Source organism: Eurosta solidaginis, chromosome 1 (assembly GCF_040869045.1).
Source record: "Eurosta solidaginis isolate ZX-2024a chromosome 1, ASM4086904v1, whole genome shotgun sequence".
Classification (NCBI taxonomy): domain Eukaryota; kingdom Metazoa; phylum Arthropoda; class Insecta; order Diptera; family Tephritidae; genus Eurosta; species Eurosta solidaginis.
This window is the reverse complement of record NC_090319.1, coordinates 165,435,271-165,449,810: the sequence shown is the minus strand read 5'-3', so window position 1 is coordinate 165,449,810 and position 14,540 is coordinate 165,435,271. Positions and strand designations below refer to the sequence as shown.

Sequence of the window (14,540 nt, the reverse complement as noted above, 5' to 3'; positions counted from 1 at the left end):
TTGTGGTCCGTGCCACCAAAGTGAAGAGCCTATCAAATCATGCGGCTTGCAACCACGTGTGCCAAGATCAGCCGGGTTGTCTTGGCTAGACACATGGCGCCAGGTGCCGCTGGGAAGATATTCTCGAATTTGAGAGGTACGGTTGGCCACATAAGTCTTCCAGGTCGATGGAGATTTTTCTAGCCAGGCTAGTACAATCTCAGAATCTGACCATAAGATTATGTTGCATGCTTGTAAGTCGATCTGTTTTCGAACAGTTGAAGCCAGTTTTGCGAGTAGGACTGCACCACATAGCTCTAAGCGGGGTAAGCTTACAGTTTTAATGGGGGCAACTTTGAGAGAAGATTTTATTTGGTTGCCCACATGTGTGCGGATGTAAATCGCTGCGCAATATGCTTTTTCCGAGGCATCACAGAACCCGTGGATTTTGGTGTCTTGCCCTGGAACGACATTAACCCATCGAGGGATTTCGATGTGGCAAATGGCTGGCAGATTTTCTGAGAAATGTTGCCATTTTGATAATGTTGCGGGTTTGGCGCTTTCATCCCAATCGCTGCCATCCAGCCAGATATCTTGGAGAAGCATCTTGGCCTGGATCATAACTGGCGACAGCCATCCGGGTTAAAAAGTTTTGCAACAGAAGATAAAATTTGTCGCTTTGTGACCGAATTTTGGGTGTGTTCCGGCAGAATGGTGTATGAAAATTTGTCCGTGAGCGCATTCCATCGAATGCCAAGAGTTTTGGTATTGGAAGTGCTCTCAAATTTTAAGAAGTTCGAGTCTAGAAGATCCTCCTTCGGAAACTGTTCTAATATGGCCGGGTGATTAGCCGTTAGTTTCTTTAGTATGAAACCAGCTGATTTTAGGGCGTTTATCACTTGAACGAGTGATTCAGTGGCGTTATCGATGGTATGACTTCCGGATAGGATGTCGTCGACATACGTTTGCGTCTTGAGAATTGTTGCAGCCAACGGGAATGTCGCTTTCGTGTCATCGGATAGTTGATGCAACGTACGAATAGCGAGATATGGTGCACAATTGACGCCGAATGTAACCGTTTTTAGATTGAAATCGCTAACATTGGAGTTGGCCGATTTGCGAAATAGGATTCGCTGAAAATCTTTGTCGTCCTCGTGTATAAGGATCTGACGGTACATTTTTTCAATGTCTCCATTGAACACATACTTATGCATGCGCCACTGTAGAATTAGTAGCATGAGATCTGGTTGGAGAGTTGGACCAGTGTATAGCACGTCATTCAGGGATTTTCCTGACTCAGATTTTTTAGAGGCGTTGAAAACCACACGAACTTTGGTGGTGACCTTATCTGGTTTGACTACCGCATGATGTGGCAAGTAAAATGAGAAGACCTTGTCATTCGAAGTTATTTCGCATGGGTCGGTAGATTCCATGTGATCAAGGTCGAGATATTCTTGCAACACATTGTTGTACATTGTACCTAACTCCCCTTTTTCTGAAGCGATCGCTCCATGGAAAAACTGTTGCAGAGCAGCCGGGCGGGATTTGCCGAGGGAGAGTTTTTCAGGAAACTCCTCCTTGAATGGAAGTCGCACAATGTATCGACCGTTTGGTGCACGTGTCGTGGTTGTTGCATATATCTGCTCACACGCTTGATCCTCGGGGGATATCTGTGGAGGTTGTGGAATTTCCTCCTCTTCCCAAAATTTTCTCAGTTGAGAACTGAGGGTCTTGTTTGACGCTTGGACTTGCGTCGAGAATGACACAACATTTTCAGTTATTGGACCACTGAGAATCCAACCAAAAATGGTTTGTTGCGCGAGTATGCTACCGCACACCTTTTTTATACCTTCCAGCAGAATTTGTGGAAGTATGTCGCTGCAAAGACCATGTCAGTCTGACCTGGTATGTGGCAACTGGGGTCAGCGAGCTCAAGGAGTTTGAACTGCTGCCAGATTTTGCGACTAATGGTGGATGTTGGCAGATTTGTTGTCAATTGCGGCAACACAATGGCATGAGCCTTTATCCTTTTCATGGCCTTGGATGCAACCAGTGTCAAAGGACAAAGCTTGGAGGACTTTTGTACGACTTGTCCACCCATGCCAGAGATTTCGAACTTTGAATGTTCGAATGGAAGTTTCAACCGTTTTTTAACTTTCGAGGAAATGAAAGTTCTTTCCGAGCCCTGATCAATAAGGGCTCTTAGTTGAAATAATTCCCCTTCGTGTTCGACTGCGACCATAGCAGTAGGAAGAAGAATTTGGTTATCATTGGCTGCATGCAATGATTGAACCGGTGCGTGTTTTGAACAACACGGTAGCTCGCTAGAATCGGAGCTATTCTGCGTTTGTCGAACGGGAGATGTTGACTCAGCAGTTGTGTGCTGCACGTTTGGTGCATTCGTTCGCGGGGTGGAACGTGGAGCTTGTGGGCTCGCATGCAACAGCGTGTGATGCCGTTGATGACATGTCGAACATGACCACTTGCTCGTGCACTCATTGATGATATGAGTGCTGCTAAGGCAGTTTGTACACAGCTTAGCTTGGTTTACGAATTTTGTCCGGTTTTGCACAGACATTCGCTTGAAACGTGGACAGACTCTAATAAGGTGCGGGGAGTTGCAACATTGGCAAGTTTCCTTTTTAGATTCTGCCACAAGGGTTTGCGTCCTGTTGAAGGACCTCTTTTGCGCAGAATCTTGATGAGCGACTGGCTTTTGTTTGCTTGGTTGAAGCCTATTGACCCTTTCAACGACTTCGTATCTCGAGGTGAGAAAGTCGTTCATTTGTGACCATGAGGGTAGATCTCTTGGAGAAGAGAGAGATTGTTCCCCAAGTGACAGTGTTGTTTCGGGGAGCTTTGATGAACAAATGTACACCAGAATCGGATCCCAACTGTCTGTCGTAACTCCTTGCGAGTGAAGGACGGATAGGCAGTTGTTGATTGTATTTTGCAATTTCTGAAGTTGCTCACTGTTTTCGGATGGAATAGTGGCAAGAGTCAGTAAGGATTTTATCTGGTTGTCAACCAAGATACGCTTGTTTTCGTATCGTGACCGTAAAGCTTCCCAGGCAAGGTCAAAGTTATCATCGCTCAACGCATATTGCTTGACGATGGAGCCGGCTTTACCTTGTGTTTGTACCGGAAATGGTACAATTTCTGAGCACGGGAGAGCCTTGGGTGGTTAATGTACACCGCTGTGAACATGTCACGAAAAGCGGGCCATTCTTCATAGCCACCATAAAAGGTCTCCGTGTCGCATGCTGGGACTTTGAGGTAAATATTTGCCTCAGCCGGGGGTTGTTCCACGCGGGGTGGTGGACTCGGCGTTGCCATCATTTTGATCAATGAAAGTTGATCGGCAATTTTTGCTTTAGTCACTTCATACGTATCAAGGCAGGCGCATTGTTTGCCTTGCACTGAACTCTTGAAGTCTTCAGGGAAACTTTCGTCTGGTTTCGAAAAAACCAGATCGTAAACCGATTGAAGTCGTGCCCAATAATCATCTAGTGATTTGTCCTTTATCATGAGATACGATTCAGTATGATCCTGAATCGGTGCTTCGTTGAATTTTGCACAGTATCTCATCAGATTGTCACTTTCCGCGATGAACTTTTGCGCGGATGGGTCAACTGATTTGATTTCCGGGGGGATGTTGACATCTCCTTGCCGTTTCTTCCTTTGGGCCACCTTTTGGTTTTGTCCCGGTTTCGGACGTTTTTGGGGGACTGCGAGGCATTTTATGCAAGCTTTTGGGTTTTCACCAAAAAACCGAATAAAGTATGTGTCCGCTCAGAGCACGTTCGCAAAATTCGAAGATGGAAAACTCTTCGTGCCACAGAAATTTAAAAAGGGATATTTAAATTAGTAGCGGTGTTTGTGTTTTTTTTTTTGAACAATAGAGTCAAGCACGGACAACGGGACGTTCCTTAAATGATTTAAATCCGCGAAATTCGGAATTTAATAGGATGTATATTGTTTTGTAAAAACAAAAGGTATAAAATTAAAAAAAAATTACAAACACTTTTCACTTATATATACGTGTAAATATACGTGTGGAAATAAACGTGTATTTGTAAATTACTGGTATATAAAGTATGTATATATTAGAAAATAATAATATGTACTTGAAGTTTGTATGGATATTTTTTGAAAGTTCCTATAGGGACGAAAATATCTCAAACTTAGTTTTGTACGCCAGAATAAGTACAAATGTACACGCGCAATATACAAACGTATGTATATATATTTGTTTGTGCGAACGTATGCACGTGAATCAGATGAGCTTCTCTGTTTATGTTTACAAACAGAAGAGTTTGTTTTGATTCGCTTCTTCGTCGCTTTAATGTCGCGTTTCTTTGTGAAGCTGAGTGCGCTTGATTGCACTGTTGGGAGAGTGCAGCAAAGAAAGATGAAAAAATTGCAAATATGAGAGAGGTTGAGAAATTTGATCAGCAGTACACAACTCTCTCTCTCTGCTAATGTAGCTCTATGTGCTGGGAAAATGTCGCTGGAAGAGCGACTTGAACGTGTGAGTAAACACGTATGATGTTCTCTGAGTGGAGAAGTATGATTGCTGGAAAAGCAACTTGAAATTATTTGTACATGTATGTAAGTATGTACATACGTATGAATATTATACTTTTTATATATGCTGGCAAGCAAGAAAAAATCACTTGGAAGAAGTTGAACTGTATCAACAAGTTCAACGCTCTGTGCGAACAACGGGGTAAACTCAGCTGTAGAAGAAGTTTTTGCCGATGTTGTTCTTGCACAGTGGGTTTGAGTAGGCAAGTAAACTGCAATTTTTTGTTGGTTAAATACCACTAGAAATATGTATACATATATATAATTGGCGGATTTTGCCTATTGGTATAGCGGAATATTTTCTACCAATTTTTGGTTGCAAAAAGTTGCAGTAAAACCAACGGTAAGAAAATTTCCGCAATATTCATGTATATATGTGGATGTGTATATATGTTTTTGCAGTTTACAAAAATAATATAACTTTGCGGAGAAAAGTTGTATTATTTTCTGGTATTTTTTTTTTTATGGAAAATAAAAAAAACTGCCTGCTCACCAATTTTTGTATATACTGCTTCTTATTGTGTTGTTACTGCCTGGTCGCTTGATGTTGTTGGATGCTGCTTAGCTGGCTGTTGGTGCTACTGCTTGGCTTTGTAAAAATGATGATTTAAAATTTTTTTTTTTATCTATATTTCTTTGTTTTTTTTTGTGTACCACAAAATAATTTCGCAAATTTTGTGAGTATATGTAGATAAGTGTTTTCGCACTTTTGATGAGTGTGCCCACAATTTAAAAAAAAAAAAATTTTCTAACTTTTTTTTGAAATTTTAAATTTTTTCCGCAATTTTTTTGTGTTTTTAAATACGATTGTATATATGTATATATTTGTTTTTTAACCAGCACCAGCACTTTTTGGTTTTTTTTTTACAATTATATTTTTTGACAAATGTTCCCAAAATTTTTGCAATTTTCTGAATTTGTATTTTTTATTTTTTTTCCAGTATATAAATATGTATATATGTATATTGAATTATGTATACTCGTATATGTTTGTTTCTCTCAATTTATATTTGTCATATGTTTTTTTTTTGTCGTATCTCTATTTTTGAACACACACTGTCATTCTTTTGTTAAGTTTTATTTAACTCGTGTGTTTTTGTATGCACTCACTGCACTGATTTATTTGGGATTTTTTACTTGTTTGTTTTTTTTTTTTTTTTTTGGACGAAAAAATTCGATTAAAAGTTAATTAAAAATGTTTTTGTTTTAAAATTTTAGGGTGGGTCAAAGATGGCTGCGAAGGACCATGAACAGTTCTCACCTGGTCTTTCTTCGCTACACTCCACTTCACTAAGTAAAAGGTTTAATAGTTTTTTTTCTAAAACGTTATAAATATTTCACTTTAATCGTGCTAATTCTTTTACTTTTAGTTTGACTTTCAATGTTAATAACTAAACCACTCTAAATGAGATGTATTTACAAGTGTTGAAACTAAATACAAATTCAAAGTATTAATTAAATTTATTTAAAAGGAGCGCGTCCGCGTTTGCCGAGTGATAGTACTTGACTGGTTTGACCAAATATCGTTGACGACGATGGCAGTGGTCGCTCGCTGGTGTCTTCCACTTCGCTGCGCACGGCTGCGCATACGTATATTTTGACGCCGTCTAAATATTTGTGAAGGCGGCTTAGCCAAGAAAAAAAAAGAGAAGGTGTTAAAGTTGGGCACCAATAATAAAAATTGAGGCAATTGATTCAACGGAAAATACACGAAGATTGACATATTGTGGCAATTACGTCAACAGAAAATACACGAAGATTAGCATATTGTGGCAATTACTTCAACGGAAAATACACGAAGATTAGCATATTGTGGCAATTACTTCAACGGAAAATACATTAAAATTGGAACGATATTAGCATAGCCCCAGAGCAAGAATGACACTGATCTCGTGAAGCGTACCACATTTTCAATGGTGATAAACAAGAGGAGCATGATAATTATAAGTATAATAAATACACTAGCTTAAGTATGAAGTCATTTCTTTAACCATTATTTAAAAAAAAAAAAAAAAAATTTTTTTACTGCTTATTGAATTATGTTCCCAGAAGAGGACATACAAAATCAAAGTCAGCTTGACCAAATTTTTTATAAACTAGCTAGACGAAATTTAAATCTCCTAGAAGGTGAAAAGAAAACACCCGGGAAAATAAACCAAGGCCCTAAGCCAATAACAATTGAAGAGTATAGAAAGAGGAACAAAATTCAAAAAATTGAGGAACCTAAAGTTCCAAAGCCGGTCAAATTAAAAAGAAAAAGAGGAGGAGAGCAATTTGGCATACGAAAATCTATAGCCAAGATCTATGAAAAAATAAACTTAAGCACTAATCAGGCAGAGAAAATTCAACTAAAAAAAAGAAATTAAGGAATTAAGAAACAATAGTTACAAACATAAAAAAACCGAATCCAACAATGTAAATATTAGGGTGTTGAAAAAAAATATATATAATTTTGTAAAACTATTAATTTTAAATTATGGAAAGACCAAGAAAGATTAAAACTTATGTAAAAGGCCCATTTGAGGACCTTTAAAATGAAATTAAAATTCTAGATGAGGAAAAAACTCTGATTTGGTTGAAAAGTCATTGGAAACTTATTGAGATGCCTGGGGAACCAACAATATGGAATGTTAGGAACCCACTCGCAACAGCAGCTGAAGAGATATATAGATGGGAAGTAAAATTTATGGGAAGAACAGATTAAAATATTGGAAAAATTAAAAAAAAAGAAAAAAAAACCACAAAAAAAAATTTTTTTTGTCTTCATATTATTTTTTTACGATGGGAAGAATCGAAAATAGAAAAACCAACGGCAAACGTTGTAAACTCAGTCCAAGTAGTAGACCATACTGAAGCACTAGATACTATCAAAATCATGCTTCTAATAATTTGCGTAGTCAGTTGCATAAGTTTGTTTCTGAAACTCTACTCAACCCATAATAAATTCCTAAAAAAGCGATATGCTAGCCGCGCAGACGGTTTAGATAAGGCTTAACAAAATTTTAACTGCCATTTTCAATGGGCAAATGGGAAGATGTCGTTAAACTACTCATAGAAGAAAAAACGATAGGAGAAAAATATTACAAATGTATTAATAAAAATACAAAAATTAAGGCAGAAACAGTAGTAAAGCATCTTAAAATAATAGTTGAGTCGTTTAACAAAATAGGAAAAACAATTCAACTGTTAAATGGTAAACTCGACAGCAATCGAAAAGACCAAGCATATCAAATTTATTCCAGCATTAGAGACAAATTGGTGTCCCCACTGGCAAGATATGATATTGACTTCCTAGTACCAACGAGTTTTAAGAAAGAAATAGAAATAGACTATATCACATTCCTTCTGGAGTCAGCATCTGATTTAGAAGAAGAATCAAAAGTAGAACAAAAAGAAGAAGAAAAACAGGAACAAAAAGAAAGTTTAACAGAGACGCCAAACAACCAAACAAGAAAAGACAAAATGGCTCAAACCACAGTAGAATTCTTAAAAACGGCTTCGTCAATCCTGCCTGAGTTTGATGGTAAACATGAGAACTTACATAGCTTCTTAGATGCACTGGATATCCTAGAACAAATTAAGGATACTCACGAGACCATAGCAGTCTCCATGATAAAAACAAAGCTCAAGGGAACAGCTAGAAACCTTTTGAGCACCGAAAACTCAATACTAGAAATAAGGCAAAAGTTGAGTTCAGCAATTAAAGGTTAATCTGTAGAGGTTTTGACAGCAAAACTCCTAAACATTCAACAGCGCAGTATAACAGCTAACCAGTACACTGCAGAAATAGAAAAATTAACAAAATCGTTAGAAGGTGCTTACATATCAGACGGACTTGCACCTGATGTGGCAACCAAATATGCCACACAATCAGCTGTAAAAGTCATGTGTAAAAACTCGACTAACGAAAGAGTAAAACTAATAATGCAGGAAGGAACGTTCACATCTATGAACGAGGCTATTTCAAAATTCACGAATAGTTATACTGAAGTCACGGGTAACCCAAATACAGTGTTACGCTTGACGGCCTCGCAATGTAATTACCGAGGTAACTTCCGAAGAAGCTAACAAAATAATAATTATAGAAGTAACCAAAACCGAAGATATTACAGTAACACTAACAGATATAGCAACAACAATAATAATAGACAAAATAATAATATCCAAAGACGTAATTTTGGAGGTCAGTCAAGATCATCCAATCAGGGTAACACAAGGAACCTCCGTAATATAAACCAATAGGAAAACCAGCCAACTCCACCCCAACAGTAAATTCTAACGGTAATAAATTATGCACATTCAACTTGCATCTAAACAGCTACATATCTTCCAATACTACCCTAAATAAGTCAACTTCGACGTTCCTGATAGATACAGGAGCGGATATCTCAATAATAAAGAAGGGCCAATTGACAGTAATGTCACAATAAATAACTCACAAATCACAGATTCAAAAGGTATAGGCCGAGGCATAACAAGCACACTTGGAACAGTAAAAGCAGATCTAACAGATGATAGTCTTTTAATACGATATAAGTTTCACATAGTAGAAGACAATTTCCCAATCCCATGTGATGGAATTTTGGGACTCGACTTCATTAAAAAATATAATTGCATATTAGATTATAATAAGATTGGGGACAGCCTAATATTAAGACCATATGACTACCCAGAAGATATAGTTATACAAATGACAAATAAACCAACAATTAATAGCATTACAATACCCGCTAGAGCTGAAGTAGTTAGACAGGTTCATATCAATAGTCACAATAAGGAACTATTAGTGCCTCATCAAGAATTGACCAAGGGCATTTTTGTAGCCAACACTATAGTAAACTCAAATCAAGCTTTAATCAGAATCATAAATACAACAGATAAGCATGCAATCATTCAAGATTACGACATCAAAACAGAAAGTTTAGAGGATTATGTAATAATTGAAAATACACCTCAATGTAAAGATAATAGTAAAGAAAAGTTAGAAAGATTAAATAAAAATTTCCCACCATTCGCTAGTAAATCACTCAACACATTATGCTCAGAATTCATTGATATATTCTCATTAGAAACAGAACCAATTACGACCAACAACTTCTACAAACAAAAGTTGCATCTGAAGGATAACACTCCTGTGTACATTAAAAATTATAGACTACCCCAAGCACATAAGAATGAAATAAATAAACAAGTAAATAAACTAATTCAAGATGATATTATTGAACCATCAACCTCAGAGTACAACAGCCCTATTCTATAGTACCTAAAAAATCTCTTCCGGGCAAAGAAGAAAAAAGGTGGAGATTAGTGGTCGATTTCAGACAAATAAATAAAAAATTAACGGCTGATAAATTCCCTTTGCCTAGAATAGATGATATTCTGGATCAATTGGGAAGAGCAAAATATTTCTACTATTGCCTAGATTTAATGTCAGGATTTCACCAAATAGAACTCAACCCAGAATCAAGAGATATAACATCCTTTACAGCAGACAACGGTACTTATCGGTTCAAGAGATTACCTTATGGCCTCAAGGTAGTGCCAAACTCATTCCAGAGGATGATGACATTGGCATTCGCAGGTCTAAAACCATCACAAGCATTCTTGTACATGGACGATTTAGTGGTGTTGGGATGCTCTGAAAAATATATGATTAAAAATTTACGGGATGTATTCTCCACATGTAGGAAATATAATTTAAAATTACATCCGGACAAATGTCTATTTTTCAGCCAAGAAGTTACTTATCTTGGACATAAATGCACAAGTACTGGAATTTTACCAGACCCAAGTAAATTTAAAATTGTTCAAAATTACCCAACTCCCAAAAATGCCGATGAATTTGTAATTATTATAGAAGATTCATACCCAATTTCGCGGAATACGCCAGGCTTCTACCAAGACTTAGTAAGAAAAATTTAATTTTCAATTGGACAGACGACTGCGAGAAATCTTTTCACTACCTAAAAAATGCATTAGTTAGTCCAAATATCCTACAATATCCCAATTTTGATAAAGAGTTCTTTATTACAACCGACGCAAGTGGTTATGCTTGCGGTGCTGTGCTAAGCCAAGTATATGAAGGAAAACACTTACCCATTGTCTATGCCTCAAGATCATTTACAAAAGGCGAAATAAATAAAGCCACGATCGAAAAAGAATTAGCGGCCATAAATTGGGCAATTATATATTTTAGACCATATGTTTATGGCAGAAAATTCACAGTGAAAACGGATCATCGACCTTTAACCTATTTATTCTCAATGAAAAACCCTTCATCTAAAGTAACTAGAATCAGGTTAGATTTGGAGGAGTACGACTTTGGGGTTGAGTACATAGCCGGAAAAGAAAATTACGTGGCAGACGCTCTGTCACGAATAGATATCAATGATTTGAAAGAAATGTCAGTACAGGCATGTAAAATAATTAAAGTCACGACAAGATCGCAAACTAAAAAGAATTCCAGTAATAATAGTAATAGAAATAAAGAGAAGAAAAGTCACAAAGAGAACCCTATAATATACGAAGCGCTTAATAAATGTGAAGTAAAAAGACTAGTGCAGCTCGTTTTCGATCCTCCGAAATTATATTTCAAAAAAGGAAAGAAAATTTGCAGTGAAATAAATATAGAAAATCAAATTGTTTAGGCGAAGATTGACTTAGGCCAATTCTTTACCAGGCTCATAGAAAAAGTCGGCAATTTTGGAATTAAGAAAATACAGTTGTCCTTAGGAGACAAATTGTTTAATTATACTCGAGTAGACAAATTTAAGGAGATAGGTACCAAAGTTCTCAAAAACTTAACTATTGCATTAACTCCGGAGGTTGTGCATGTGGCGGAAAATGATAAAATTAAAAAGATTCTTCAAAAATATCACGATGATCCTGTTAATGGTGGCCACCCAGGAATCAATCGTACAACTAATAAAATAAGACAAAAATATTACTGGAAAAATATGAAAAATGATATCAGAAGATACATAAAGAAATGCGTTAATTGCAATAAAAATAAAATTTATAAAAATTTAAAAGAACCAATGATTTTAACTGAAACACCACCAAAGGCGTTCCAAACAGTACAAATAGATACAATTGGACCTTTACCAAGATCATTAAATGGAAACGAATACGCTGTCACTCTAATATGTGATTTAACTAAATACTTAGTAGCAATTCCTATAAAAAGCAAACATGCAAAAACAGTAGCCAGAGCCATATTCGAGAATTTCATATTAATTTATGGAAGTATGAAAACAATAATAACGGATATGGGATCTGAATATAAAAATAGCCTGTTTGAAGAACTATGTAAACTTCTCAATATTGAGCACAAAACATCTACGCCGTATCACCACCAAACTTTAGGCACGGTTGAACGTAGTCATAGAACTTTCAATGAATATGTGCGCTCATACATATCCATTAACAAAGATGACTGGGATGAATATCTCAAATATTTTGCATACTGTTACAATACTACCCCATCTACAGTCCATACTTATTGTCCATTCGAATTGATCTTTGGCAAAAAACCCCAGACTTACGAATTTCTAATAATAATTGAGGCTTACGATAAAGAAATTAAATATAGGTTACAAATAGCACAGGATAGAGCCTTTAAATTAGTAAAAGAGGCTAAAGAAAAACAAAAGATTAGTTATGATAAGAATATTCACTATAAGGAAATAAAAATAGGAGACGTAGCGTTAGTAAAAAATGAATCAGGACATTAGTTAGATAATAGATATAAAGGGCCCTTTAGAGTAGTAAACATCGACGAAAACAATAATTTTACATTAATCCCCTATAAGGTAGAAGAAATCGATGAAGAAGAAAACACTAATAATAAAAATTATGACACCTTAATCCCATCTAGAATAGGAAATGAGGATAAGCGAAAATTTAGTAGTAACATAGAGAATAGGCAAATAAAAATACACAAAAATATACTTAAATTAGTAGAATAAGATGTTCAACCTACAAACATTAAAATACAAAAGTAGAATTAATTTACAAAAATAGAATACTCATGCATTCCCCAAATGCATAAGCATTCTAAAAAAAAAAGGAGATGTAGTGTAAGCAGCCAACAATTCAATTTAATCCAAAATATTTAAATCAGTCTAATATTCTAACCTGCTACAAAAATAGTCTAAATGTTCATCAACACATAAAAATGCATTTGAGAATTAATGCTGACACAGCCATTAATAAACAGACGTGTACAACACACAACCAAACGAATTTGAATCCCAGCAATTTGCATTCCTGCAACTTGCAAGGTTAGCATTTCCCATAAATTTGCAGCTCATATATGTAGGTACATATTTTGTGCCGAGTAGTATGTAGGTATGTAAGTATGTATGTTTAAGGTAGTTATGTAGTATGTAAGCTTAAATGAAAATAGATATGTAAGAATATGTTTAGAATAATGTAATATAAATAGGCTGAATTATTTGAATAAAGACAATTCGACATTCATAATTCAAACAGTGAAGTCTTCTTTGTTTTACTTGCGTTAGGGACCTTTCTACACTATCTGTGTTTGATATCACTTTGTACACACTAGAACCTTTCAGGATTTCTATCTGTGCTGCATATCACTACATACACACTAAATCCTCGTCAGGATTTCTATCTATATCACTGTATACACATTAAATCCTCGTCAGGATTTCTATCTGTGGCTTACATAATCCTCGTGAGGATCTCTATTAGTGGTTCATATCACTGGCCACACATTACATTCACGTCAAGATTTACATCTGATTCATTTTTTCGCTTATCACTAAATTCACATAAGATTGTTTTCTGTGTTAACACATACAATCAATTCAGAGTTTCAATCCGTGTGTTTTTAAAGATTTTACTTATACAGCACAATCACAGCAGGATTGATAGCTGGACTACGTTCAAAAAACAAAACACACTTAGAATTTTAACTGTGGTTGCATTTACACCAACGCCACAAAGTCGTTTGCCTTCAAGCTCGACGCCTTCAAAGAAACAAAATATTCAGATTAATTAAAGCAATGGAGACTTATATTAGATTGGCTGATTCCATAGTCGAGTTTGAACAAGATTTCAACTCGACCCGGGCCGAATCACGGAACAAGCACACCTTTGCACTACTGCAAGAGGAGCTAAGGGCACTATGGAAGAAAACCAAGTATACGTATGAAAATCTTCTCAGCAATTCTGAGCTGTCCAAAGAGGAACTCAGCTTGCTGAGAAAAAAGAATAAAAGTTGCTTCGCTTGCTACCTGCAATGCATGTCTGCTGTGGCGGCTGAAGCCGAAGCTATCACCCCACAGCCGGCAAAAGATGAAGCAAAGGATGAAGACTCTTCGCGCCGTGGACATAAAATACGGCTGCCGCCCTGCGACACCGATGTATTTAAAGGTGACTACCTTTTCTGGCCAGCCTTTAGAGATATGTTCACGGCCATTTACATCCACAATACCGATCTGAAAGATGTCGAGAAATTATACTATTTAAAACAAAAAACGCAAGGGGAGGCAAAAGAAATAGTGGGCAGGTGCTCATTAACAAACGAGGGTTTTGCAACCGCCTGGAAGAATCTAAGCGACAGGTACGAAAATAAACGTATCCTCGCACGAAAATAAACGTAACACACAATTAAAACTTGTATTTAATCTGACGGCAGTCGAGCAGGAGTGTGGAACATCAATCAAAAAATTGCAACGTGAGATCAACAATTGCATTTCTGCGCTACAATGTCATAATATTGACATCACAAATTGGGATGCAATTATAACTTATTTATGCTCCACAAAACTCCCTGAATCTACACTGGCTCTTTGGGAACAGACCGTAGAACGAAAAACAGATATTCCGAAATGGGAGTATATGGACAAATTCCTGTCCAATCGCTTCCAGACATTAGAGACGGTTTCCGATCTTAGGGGTAATAAAACCATAAAAGCACCCAAAAGTCAAAATTCGAACTCTAG

At 36.6% G+C, this 14,540-nt stretch overlaps 1 protein-coding gene and 1 pseudogene across 1 annotated transcript in view; one reads left to right on the top strand and one right to left on the bottom strand.

The window, feature by feature from the left end:
- The window catches only part of LOC137238431 (membrane-associated transporter protein-like), a 1,095,627-nt gene that overhangs the window by 350,192 nt on the left and 730,895 nt on the right, over window positions 1-14,540 (bottom strand). The window lies entirely within an intron of this gene.
- On the top strand, window positions 6,385-6,478 carry LOC137238981 (U6 spliceosomal RNA; annotated as a pseudogene).